Below are 13,740 nucleotides of genomic sequence, written 5' to 3' on the forward strand. Positions count from 1 at the left end.
GCAGACTCCTAGCTGCTGACAGCAAAAAATAAAAATAATAATAATGGGTGAATTCATTAAGTATTTCGGATCTAAGCAAGGGACCACTTGGGCCTTGCAAAGCAACAGGTCTTTGCCCTTGAATGAGAACATGGGACGAGGCAGGATCTTGCAGAGCACATGGCAGGTTGACTCAGAAGCGGAAAAAAAATGTGGTTTTGGAATTTGCAAGCAATTTCCTGCCTGCACCAAAATGCCTCCGTTTCCTGCCTGCACCAAAATGCCCTCTGACTCAGCATGTCGTTGTTCTGGATTCAAGATGACTCTTCCGTCAAGATTCCCAGGGTTAATTTCTCTGTCTTCTCTTCCAAATTCCTTGCAGCAAAGGTTCTGCCCAACCAACGCCCTTGGCCCTGGAAAACTTTGCCCTGAACCCGGGATAATTAGAACTCAGGACCTGGCCCAAAGTCTCAAGTTTGTGTGCATCATCCCCAGGACATGCAAACTGTCCAGTTACGATTTGCAATCTATATATATAAAAGAGTGATGGCATCACGGCGACCCACAAAACAACAAAACTACAGGCCCTCCAACCTCGAAATTTGACAACACAACCCATCATCCACGCCTCTAGGTTGATACAACAAAAAGAAAAGAAAAATAAAGTCCTAATTAGAGAGAGAGGAATAATTGCTTTTATCCAATTGCTGCCAGTTAGAAGGCTAAGCTCCGCCCACTTGGTCTCCTACCAACCCACTCAGCCCAGGAGACAGGCAGAGTTAGGCCACACTTAGGCCACTTCCACATCTATATATATAAAAGAGTGATGGCATCACGGCGACCCACAAAACAACAAAACTACAGGCCCCCCAACCTCAAAATTTGACGACACAACCCATCATCCACGCCTCTAGGTTGATACAACAAAAGGAAAAGAAAAATAAAGTCCTAATTAGAGAGAGAGGAATAATTGCTTTTATCCAATTGCTGCCAGTTAGAAGGCTAAGCTCCGCCCACTTGGTCTCCTACCAACCCACTCAGCCCAGGAGACAGGCAGAGTTAGGCCTCACTTAGGCCACTTCCACATCTATATATATAAAAGAGTGATGGCATCACGGCGACCCACAAAACAACAAAACTACAGGCCCCCCAACCTCGAAATTTGACGACACAACCCATCATCCACGGCTCTAGGTTGATACAACAAAAAGAAAAGAAAAAGAAAGTCCTAATTAGAGAGAGAGGAATAATTGCTTTTATCCAATTGCTGCCAGTTAGAAGGCTAAGCTCCTCCAACTTGGTCTCCTAGCAACCCAATAAAAAATAACAAAAAACACTAAAAATTAATACAATAAAATACTATAATGACAGAAAATAACTAAAAATAATACAAGAAAATAATAAAATATAAGAAATAAAAATATAACTTACAATAAAATTAATAAAAAATTGCAAATAACGTCAAATAAAGATTACACATTTTTAACCCATACCACCACCACTTTGCCACAGCAACGCGTGGCCGGGCACAGCTAGTGTATTGTATATATTGCAAATATATATATAATATTGATAATATTATAATGTAATTCAATATAATACTAATAATACAATATTATATATATAAATATATATCTTACATGTAATATTATGTGCATTATCCCCAGAGCATGCAAATTATCCAGTTACTATTTGCAATATACTGTACGTATCATAAATACATATAGTTTTGATAATAATATTATAATGTAATTCAATATAATACTAATACAATAATATATATATATATATATATATATATATATATATATATATAACATGTAATATTATAATAGTATTACAATATAGTGGTATAGTTCAAAATAGTAATATATAATACTAATGTTGTGCTAGGCTAATAATAACTTTGTGCGTATCATCTCCAGGGCGTGCAAATTGTCTAGTTACTATTTGCAATGTATTGTATATATTGCAAATACATATAATATTGATAATATAATGTAATTCAATATAATACTAATAATACAATATATTAACTATATATATATATTACCATTTGCAATGTACTGTATATACATATATTATTATAATGTACTGTAATTCAATATAATACTAATACAATATAATATTAATTATATATATTACTATTTGCAATGTATTGTACATATTGTAAATACATACAATATTGATAATATTATAATATAATTCAATATAATAATAATAACACAGTAATATCAATTATATATACAGTAGAGTCTCGCTTTTCCAACATAAACGGGCCGGCAGAAGCTTGGATAAGCAAATATGTTGGATAATAAGGAGAGATTAAGGAAAAGCCTATTAAACATCAAATTAGGTTATGATTTTACAAATTAAGCACCAAAACATCATGTTGATAGAAAAAGTAGTTCAATACGCAGTAATGCTATGTAGTAATTACTGTATTTACGAATTTAGCACCAACATATCACGATATATTGAAAATATTGACTACAAAAATGCATTGGATAATCCAGAACGTTGGATAAGTGAGACTCTACTGTGCATACAATAATGATAATATAAATTCAATATAATACTAATACAATATAATATTAACTATATATATATTACTATTTGCAATGTGTTGTATATATAGTAAATACATATATTATTATTATGTAATTCAATATAATACTAATAATAATACAATATAGTAATATTAAATATATATAAATTACAGTACATGTAATATTGTAATAGTATTACAATATAGTGGTATAGTACAATATAGGAATATATCATGCTTATATTGTGCTATGCTAATAACATAATATATTGTATGTACATATAACTTGTAAGCCACCCTGCTAGGTTGGCAGAAGCTGGGGCTAAGAGTGGGAGCTCACCCCGCTCCCCGGATTCGAACCGGCATTGCTTATTTTCTCCCTAAGCAACTCCGCCTCTGTCAGGTTTCACCCTATGACTTTACTACTAAGAGGAAGTAAAGGCTAAGACCTTTTCAAAGCCGGGATAAGCAGGGATTAGGACGCTTTCATGTCATTTTGAATTTGCAGGACTTAAAAAAAGAACTAAACAAAGTTGTCGGCATCCAAACACAAGAAAGATATATATATATATATAGTGTTGATGAAGGCTTTCATGGATGGAATCACTAGGTTGCTGTGACTTTTCCAGGCTGTATGGCTATGTTCCAGAAGCAGCATTCTCTCCTGACGTTTCTCCCACATCTATGGTAGGCATCCTCAGAGGTTGTGAGGTCTGTTGGAAACTACGCAAGTGGGGTTTATATATCCAGGGTGGGAGAAATAACTCTTCTTTGTTTGAATGTTACAATTGGCCACCTTGATTAGCATTGAATGGCCTTGCAGTTTCAAAGCCTGGCTGCTTTCTGGCACCCATTTTGGCACAGCACCAAAAAACCTACCCTGGAAAATAAATCACATCATTTGGGAAGCGTTCCCAAATATTGTCGCAAGAGGGAAAGGGGTCAAAGCACCAAGGTGTACTTTTGCAACGGCGGACGTAAATTATTAGACGATGAGCAAATTTTAGGTGGGGTTGAATAAAATCCTAGCACCCGCAAACAGGCCTGAACACATGGCTTACTTAGACCTTCAGGCCATGGGAGGCTTTTCATCCTGCAAAAAATATTAAAAAATTGGGTTGCTGTGAGTTTTCTATGTTCCGGAAGCATTCTCTCCTGACGTTTCGCCCACATCTATGGCAGGCATCCTCAGAGGTTGTGAGGTCTGTTGGAAACTAAAGTGGGGTTTATATATCTGTGGAATGATGTCCAGGGTGGGAGAAAGAACTCTGGTTCTTATAGGGCCAGCCTAGCTAACATCTCCCAACAAAGGATTCCCCCAGGCAGCCAGGCTTTGAAGCTATTCAATGCTAATCAAGCTGGCCAATGGCAACATTCACACTTGCCTCATACAGATACGTTCCACAGCTATATAAGCCCCACTCGTCTAGTTTCCAACTGACCTCACAACCTCCGAGGGTGCCGGTCATAGATGTGGGTGAAAGGTCAGGAGAGAATGCTTCCAGAACATGGCCATACATCGTGGAAAACTCACAGCAACCCAGTGACTCCTGCCATTCTATGAAAGCCTTCGACAAAAGCACTGAAAAGGCTTGCAGCTTCAAAGCCTGCCTGGGGGGGGATCCTTTGTTGGTAGGTGTTAGACCTCACAACCTCCGAGGGTGCCTGCCATAGATGGGGGTGAAACGTCAGGAGAGAATGCTTCCGGAACATGGTCATACTTTCAGCAACAGCATTGAACAGCCTTGCAGCTTCAAAGCCTGGCTGTTTACTTCCTTGGGAGGAGGGAATCGTTTGTTGGGAGATGTTAGACCTCACAACCTCTGAGGATGCCTGCCATAGATGTGGGCGAAACGTCAGGAGAGAATGCTTCTGGGACATGGCCACACTTTCCACAACAGCACTGAACAGCCTTGCCTGGGGGAATCCTTTGTTGGGAGGTGTTAGACCTCACAACCTCCGAGGGCGCCTGCCATAGATGTGGGCGAAACGTCAGGAGAGAATGCTTCTGGGACATGGCCACACTTTCCACAACAGCACTGAACAGCCTTGCCTGGGGGAATCCTTTGTTGGGAGGTGTTAGACCTCACAACCTCCGAGGGCGCCTGCCATAGATGTGGGCGAAACGTCAGGAGAGAATGCTTCTGGGACATGGCCACACTTTCCACAACAGCACTGAACAGCCTTGCCTGGGGGGGAATCCTTTGTTGGGAGGTGTTAGACCTCACAACCTCCGAGGGCGCCTGCCATAGATGTGGGCGAAACGTCAGGAGAGAATGCTTCTGGGACATGGCCAACACTTTCCACAACAGCACTGAACAGCCTTGCCTGGGGGAATCCTTTGTTGGGAGGTGTTAGACCTCACAACCTCCGAGGGCGCCTGCCATAGATGTGGGCGAAACGTCAGGAGAGAATGCTTCTGGGACATGGCCACACTTTCCACAACAGCACTGAACAGCCTTGCCTGGGGGGGAATCCTTTGTTGGGAGGTGTTAGACCTCACAACCTCAGAGGGCGCCTGCCATAGATGTGGGCGAAACATCAGGAGAGAATGCATCTGGGACTTGGCCATGCTTTCAACAACAGCATTGAACAGCCTTGCAGCTTCAAAGCCTGCCTGGGGGAATCCTTTGTTGGAGCTCACAATGTCTAAGGATGCCTGGGGGGGGGAATCTTTTGTTGGGAGGTGTTAGACCTCACAACCTCCGAGGGCGCCTGCCATAGATGTGGGCGAAACGTCAGGAGAGAATGCTTCTGAGACATGGCCACACTTTCCACAACAGCACTGAACAGCCTTGCCTGGGGGGGGAATCCTTTGTTGGGAGGTGTTAGACCTCACAACCACAGAGGGGGCCTGCCATAGATGTGGGCGAAACGTCAGGAGAGAATGCTTCCGGAACATGGCCAGACAGCCCGGAAAACATACAATAACCCTGTGATCCCGGCTACGAGAGCCTTCGACAACACATAAAAAATATATATTTATTCAAGTCGCTTGTGCTCAAAAGACAGGAGCGAAAGCAACTTGTTAGAACACCCTGAAGCAACAAATCCGTGACGCAGATGGGCAGATCGTCCCACGCAGCAAATGCTGTTGAGTTCGGTGTGTCTGCGATGGGAGGAGCATCGAAATTTCTCCGTAATGTGAATCACAGCCTTGGGGGAAGGAGAAGAAAGAAAACTCCCTTCCTGCATTCGGCACATGGCATGCAAGGCATGGTGTCTCCTAACCCATGCTGCGGGACACTTCACCCCTTCCCCCGGCACTATTTTTAGGCCTTTTTTTCGTGTCACGGCAGGCATCTCAAAGGCCCTAACTTGGGACTCAAACCCTATTTGCAACAAGGAAGTGTTGCATAACATATTTTAAAAGGGTTAATATTATTAATTAATATTAATATTAGTTAATATTAATTATTAATATGTATTAACATCAATATTAATAAAAGATATGTTGTTGTTTAACTTGCAAAGAAGTCACTAATAGGACACTTGTGCCATTTAGATAGAGAAATTAATATTTATTAACATTAATATTAGTTAATATTAATTATTAATATGTACAGTAGAGTCTCACTTATCCAACATAAACGGGCCGGCAGAATGTTGGATAAGCGAATATGTTGGATAATAAGGAGGGATTAAGGAAAGGCTTATTAAACATCAAATTAGGTTATGATTTTACAAATTAAGCACCAAAACATCATGTTAGACAACAAATTTGATAGAAAAAGTAGTTCAATACGCAGTCATGCTATGTAATAATTACTGTATTTACGAATTTAGCACCAAAATATCATGATGTATTGAAAACATTGACTACAAAAATGCGTTGGATAATCCAGAACGTTGGATAAGCGAGTGTTGGATAAGTGAGACTCTACTGTATTAACATTAATATTAATAAAAGATATGTTGTTGTTTAACTTGCAAAGAAGTAACTAATAGGACACTTGTGCCATTTAGATAGAGAAATTAATATTTATTAACATTAATATTAATTATTAATATGTATTAACATTAATATTAATAAAAGACATGTTGTTGTTTAACTTGCAAAGAAGTAACTAATAGGACACTTGTGCCATTTAGATAGAGAAATTAATATTTATTAACATTAATATTAATATTAATTATTAATATGTATTAACATTAATATTAATAAAAGATATGTTGTTTAACTTGCAAGGAAGTAACTAATAGGACATTGTGCCATTTAGATAGAGAAATTAATATTTATTAACATTAATATTAGTTAATATTAATTATTAATATGTATTAACATTAATGTTAATAAAAGATATGTTGTTGTTTAACTTGCAAAGAAGTAACTAATAGGACACTTGTGCCATTTAGATAGAGAAATTAATATTTATTAACATTAATATTAGTTAATATTAATTATTAATATTTATTAACAGAGCAGCTTACAAATAAAATGAACATACAATATATTATTAGCCCAGCACAATATAAGCATTAAATTTCCATATTGTAGTATATCTATATATTGTAATATTATTGTAAGTAAAAAATCATGTATTTGCTCTATGTATGGATAAGTGAGACTCTACTGTATTTGCAACAAGTTGCATAACATGTTTTAAAAAGATATTTTGTTGTTTAACTTGCAAAGAAGTAACTAATGAGACACTTGTACCATTTAGATAGAGAAAGATACAGAATTACTATAGTTTTCCGGGCCGTATGACCACATCCCAGTAGTAGCATTCTCCCCTGACGTTTCGCCCACATCTATGGCAGGCATCCTCAGAAGTTGTGAGGTCTGTCGGAAACTAAAGTGGGGATTGAGGTCCAGGGTGGGAGAAAGGACTCTTTGTCAACACCTCCCAACAAAGGATTTCCCCCAGGCAGGAAGCAGCCAGGCTTTATAGCTGCAAGGCTATTCGCTGCTAAAACAAACTGGATTGCAACATTCACAGGTATATAAAAGTGGGGCTGGGAGACAGAACTCTGGTCTGTTGGAAGCAAGTGTGAATCGTGCAACTGATTAGCAATAAATAGCCTTGCAGCTTCAAAGCCTGGGTGCTTCCTGCCTGGGGGAATCCTTTGTTGGGAGGTGTTAGCTGGTCCTGATTATTCCATGTCTGGAATTCCCCTGTTTTTTTGAGTGTTGCTCTTTATTTACTGTCCAGATTTTTGAGGTTTTTAAAAATTCTGTCCTGATTTTAGAGTTTTTTTTTTTAAAATACTGGTAGCCAGATTTTGTTGATTTTCAGTATTAAAAAAACTCTAAAATCAGGACAGTAAAAGGCCTGAAGGCAAAGCGGGTTTCCCAAGATGCATTATCTGGGCATGGAAAATTCCAAGGCAAAATATTGGGACAATAAATATAATATGATATAAAAATATAAAATAAATAAAATATATTCCTAAATATAAAATAAATACAATATAATGCAGTGGCTTGGTTTTTAAGTATATTGGGGCCATATTTGCTGTGACTCACCTTGAAAAATATTGGGAAAATAAATATAATATGAAACAGAATATACATATAAAATAAGTAGCATATATTCATATATAATATATAATATAAAATAAATAAAATATATTCCTAAACATAAAATAAATACAATATAATGCAGTGGCTTGGTTTTTAAGTATATTGGGGCCATATTTGCTGTGACTCACCTTGAAAAATATTGGGAAAAATAAATAAAATATAAAATGTAATATAAATACAAAATAAATAAAATATATTCATATATATATATATATAATATAAAATAAAATATATTCCTAAATATAAAATAATTAAAATATAATGCAGTGGCTTGGTTCTTAAGTATATTGGGGTCATGTTTGCTGTGATTCACCTTGGAAAATATTGGGAAAATAAATATAATATAAACTGAATAAAATATATTCCTAAATATAATATAATAATTAAAATATAATGCAGTGGCTTGGTTCTCAAGCACATTGGGAACATGTTTGCTGTGACCCACCATGGAAAATATTGGGAAAATAAATATAATATAAAATGTAATATAAATAAAATATATTCCTAAATATAAAATAAATACAATATAATGCAGTGGCTTGGTTTTTAAGTATATTGGGGCCATGTTTGCTGTGACCCACCTTGGAAAACATTGGGAAAATAAATATAATTTGAAATATAATATAAAAATATATATATAATAGTCAAAATATATTCATAAATATAAAAATGCAGTGGCTTGGTTTTTAAGTATATTGGGGCCATGTCTGCTGTGACCCACCGTGGAAAATATTGAGAAAATAAATATAATATGAAATATAATATAATAAATATATAAAATAGTCACACTCTCTCGGCCCAGGATAGGCTTACTTCTCCTTTATTTGAGAAGGGGTCTTGTCTGATAGAAAAGCCTGCTTTCAAGAGCTATAAAGAGTCTCCTAGAGATTTGGGGAAGGATGCAAACTTGCAAAAAGCTCCTTTGTTCCCCCTTGCAAAACAATTTCTTCCTTGCAGAATAATAATAATGACACACACAACACCCATGCACTTACCTAGGACTAAGAACAGCCCCTGCGGATACAAAAATTAACTTAAAATGATAGAAAAATACTTACTATTTGGAGAAACCACCAAGAAAATGAATTGCAAAGGCTGGAGCTGCTGAGCAAGTGGGGAAGGCCCGCCTGGCTCGCGCTGAGCTATATAACCCGGGAATATGCAAATCACATGCCCGGAATTCGGCTTTGATTGGCTGGCGCGGTCCTCGGCTTGCTCCTGATTGGCCAAGACGCGCCTCTCGCCAGCCTGCTGAGCTTTTCTGGCGCGTGCGCTACGTGCAAAGTCGACTTCCTTTTGCAGAGAAAGAGAGAGAGAGAAGGAAGCAGATTTTTCTTTCTCTCCCTTTTTTTTATTTTAAAATACCTTTATTTATTGTTTTTAAAGGATGGAAAATCCCAATTTTTTGCAAAAGGTAGCAAGGGGGATCTTTGCTGCACGCTTTCCCCTCGAACCACCATAAATAATAATAATAATAATAATAATAACATCACACAGTCCTAGACACTTTGTGATATTAAATCCAGCATATCTATCTTGTTTGCTGTGTCATAATAAAATAATAATAATAATAATAATATAATAACAGGAAAAACTCAGCCGCTATCAGGACCTCAAGATTGAACTTCAAAGACTCTGGCAGAAACCAGTGCAGGTGGTCCCAGTGGTGATCGGCACACTGGGTGCTGTGCCAAAAGATCTCAGCCAACATTTGGAAACAATAGACATTGACAAAATTACGATCTGCCAACTGCAAAAGGCCACCCGACTGGGATCTGCAACATCATCCGAAAATACATCACACAGTCCTAGACACTTGGGAAGTGTTCGACTTGAGATTTTGTGAAACGAAATCCAGCATGTCTATCATGTTTGCTGTGTCATATAATAATAATAATAATAATAATAATAATAATAATAATAATAATAATGCATCACACAGTCCTAGACACTTGGGAAGCGTTCAACTTGAGATTTTGTGATACGAAATCCAGCATGTCTATCATGTTTGCTGTGTCATATAATAATAATAATAATAATAATAATAATAATAATAATAATGCATCACACAGTCCTAGACACTTGGGAAGTGTTCAACTTGAGATTTTGTGATACGAAATCCAGCATGTCTATCATGTTTGCTGTGTCATATAATAATAATAATAATAATAATAATAATAATAATAATAATAATGCATCACACAGTCCTAGACACTTGGGAAGCGTTCAACTTGAGATTTTGTGATACGAAATCCAGCATATCTATCTTGTTTGCTGTGTCATACTATGTTGTGTCAATAATAATAATAATAACAACAACAATGGTTGCTCTGTCATAAAATAATAATAATAATAATAATAATAATAATAATAATAATACATCACACAATCCTAAATACTTGGGAAGTGTTCGACTTGAGATTTTGTGATACGAAATCCAGCATGTCTATCTTGGTTGCTGTGTCATACAATAATTATAATAATAATAATAATAATAATAATAATGATAATAACAATCTGCCAACTGCAAAAGGCCACCCTACTGGGATCTGCACGCATCATCCGAAATCCAGCATATCTATCTTGTTTGCTGTGTCATACAATAATAATAATAATAATAATAATAATAATAATAATAATAATAATATCAGAAGAGGAATTTTCCAGGGAGACTCATTGTCCCCTCTGCTTTTCATTATTGCCAGGATCCCTTTGTCAACAATCTTACAAAAAACAAATCTCGGTTATCAAACATCTACGAAATCTCACAAAATTTCGCATCTGATGTACATGGATGACCTGAAGCTGTATGGGAAAACGGAAACTGAAATCCAGTCTCTGACCAACACTGTCCGAATTTTTAGCACTGATATCAGCATGGAGTTTGGTTTGGACAAATGTTCGACAGTGGCATTGAAGAAGGGAAAAATCATTGAAAGTGAGGGCATAAATATGCCCAATGGCCAAACAATAAAGTGTCACCAGCCAGAGGCCTATAAATATCTGGGCATATTACAGCTGGACAACATCAAGCATGAACATGTGAAGACTGTGGCCAGTAAAGAATACACACAAAGGGTCAGAAAAATTCTCCAAAGCAAGCTCAATGGAGGCAACACCATCAAGGCCATAAACACCTGGGCCATACCTGTCATAAGATATACTGCTGGCATCATAAACTGGACACAGGCGGAACTGGACAATTTGGACAGAAAAACAAGAAAACTCATGACCATTCATCATTCACTGCACCCTCACAGTGGTGTTGACCGGCTCTATCTGCCTAGAAGATCAGGGGGCAGAGGACTCTTACAAGTAAAACAAGCAGTCAAAGAAGAAGAACATGCCCTGGTAGAATATGGAAAGCAAAGTGAAGAACCTGCTTTGATTGAAGTCAAAAATCAGAAACTCCTCAAAGCACAGCAGACAAAAAACCAGTACAAGAAAACCGCACTACAAACTAGAGCTGACAGCTGGCACAACAAAACACTGCATGGAAAGTTCCTTGACAAAATTGAAGGAAAAGCTGATAAGGAGAAGACCTGGCTCTGGCTCACGAATGGGACCCTGAAGAAGGAGACAGAAGGCCTGATCCTTGCAGCCCAGGAGCAAGACATCAGGACAAAGGCAATTCAGGCCAAGATTGAAAAATCAGCTGATGACCCAAAATGCAGACTGTGCAAGGAAACCAACGAAACCCTGGATCATATCCTCAGCTGCTGTAAGAAAATTGCACAGACAGACTACAAACAGAGGCACAACTATGTGGCCCAAATGATTCATTGGAACCTATGCCTCAAGTCCCACCTCCCAGCAGGAAAGAACTGGTGGGATCACAAACCTGCAAAAGTATTGCGGGAAATGAGCACGCAAAGATACTGTGGGACTTCCGAATCCAGACTGACAAAGTTCTGGAACACAACACACCAGACATCACAGTTGTGGAAAAGAAAAAGGTTTGGATCATTGATGTCGCCATCCCGGGTGACAGTCACATTGACGAAAAACAACAGGAAAAACTCAGCCGCTATCAGGACCTCAAGATTGAACTTCAAAGACTCTGGCAGAAACCAGTGCAGGTGGTCCCGGTGGTGATGGGCACACTGGGTGCCATGCCAAAAGATCTCAGCCGGCATTTGGAAACAATAGACATTGACAAAATTACGATCTGCCAACTGCAAAAGGCCACCCTGCTGGGATCTGCGCGCATCATCCGAAAATACATCACACAGTCCTAGACACGGGAAGTGTTCGACTTGTGATTTTGTGATATGAAATCCAGCATGTCTATCTTGTTTGCTGTGTCATACTATGTTGTTGTGTCAATAATAATAATAATGTAAACAATAATAAATATTATAATATTTAATAATATTAAATATTAATAATATAAAGTATTACAATAATAAAAATAATAATAATAAACACTTTCCCCTACCACCCCATAAATAATAATAAAATCATAAAATATAAAAAAATAAAAATAATAAACATGTTATTAAAACATAATAAAATATAAATAAAATTTTATTGAATGTTAAAATAATAAAAATTATTATTAAAATCATTATTATCATTTACTAGCTTGGATACTCATTGAAAAAGTCATTTTTTTTCAATTGTACAAAATGCATAAGGTTGTGGGTGAACTACAACTGACATCATGCCAAGTTTGGTCCAGATCCATCCTTGGTGGAGTTCAGAGTGCTCAGTGATTGGAGGTGAACTATACATCCCAGCGCTTACAACTTCAAAATGTCCAGGCCAATTCCCCTCAAAACCCACCAGTAATCACATTTGGGCATGTCGGGTATGCATGCCAAGTTTGGTCCAGATCCATCACGGATCTGGAAAAGATCATTAAGGAAGTGGTCTGCGAACACTTAGAAACAAATGCGGTCATTGCTAATAGTCAACACGGATTTACCAAAAACAAGTCATGCCAGACTAATCTGATCTCTTTTTTCAATAGAGTTACGAGTTGGGTCGATACAGGGAATGCTGTGGATGTAGCGTACCTGGATTTCAGTAAGGCCTTCGACAAAGTCCCCCACGACCTTCTGGCAAACAAACTAGTAAAATGTGGGCTAGACAAAACTACGGTTAGGTGGATCTGTAATTGGCTAAGCGAACGAACCCAAAGGGTGATTCTCACCAATGCGTCGTCTTCATCATGGAAAGAAGTGACAAGTGGAGTGCCGCAGGGCTCCGTCCTGGGCCCGGTTCTGTTCAACATCTTTATTAACGACTTAGACGAAGGGTTAGAAGGCACGATCATCAAGTTTGCAGATGACACAAAACTGGGAGGGATAGCTAACACTCCAGAAGACAGGAGCAGAATTCAAAACGATCTTGACAGACTAGAGAGATGGGCCAAAACTAACAAAATGAAGTTCAACAGGGACAAATGCAAGATACTTCACTTCGGCAGAAAAAATGGAAATCAAAGATACAGAATGGGGGACGATGCCTGGCTTGACAGCAGTGTGTGCGAAAAAGACCTTGGAGTCCTCGTGGACAACAAGTTAAACATGAGCCAACAATGTGATGCGGCAGCTAAAAAAGCCAATGGGATTCTGGTCTGCATCAATAGGGGAATAGCGTCTAGGTCCAGGGAAGTCCTGCTCCCCCTTATTCTATTCTGCCTTGGTCAGACCACGTTACCTGGAATCACACTGTGTCCAAT

General features: G+C 37.9%; 1 protein-coding gene across 1 annotated transcript in view; it reads right to left on the bottom strand.

Moving 5' to 3' along the window:
* The window catches only part of eno1 (enolase 1), a 55,939-nt gene extending 46,686 nt beyond the window's left edge, over positions 1 to 9,253 (bottom strand). The window contains exon 1 of the mRNA XM_062965672.1: positions 9,113 to 9,253. The gene's annotated coding sequence lies outside the window, so the exon portion shown is untranslated. The remainder of the gene's footprint in view (positions 1 to 9,112) is intronic.
* Positions 9,254 to 13,740: the final 4,487 nt, after the last annotated feature.

Source organism: Anolis carolinensis, unplaced genomic scaffold, assembly GCF_035594765.1.
Source record: "Anolis carolinensis isolate JA03-04 unplaced genomic scaffold, rAnoCar3.1.pri scaffold_15, whole genome shotgun sequence".
In the NCBI taxonomy this organism is placed as follows: Eukaryota; Metazoa; Chordata; class Lepidosauria; order Squamata; family Dactyloidae; genus Anolis; species Anolis carolinensis.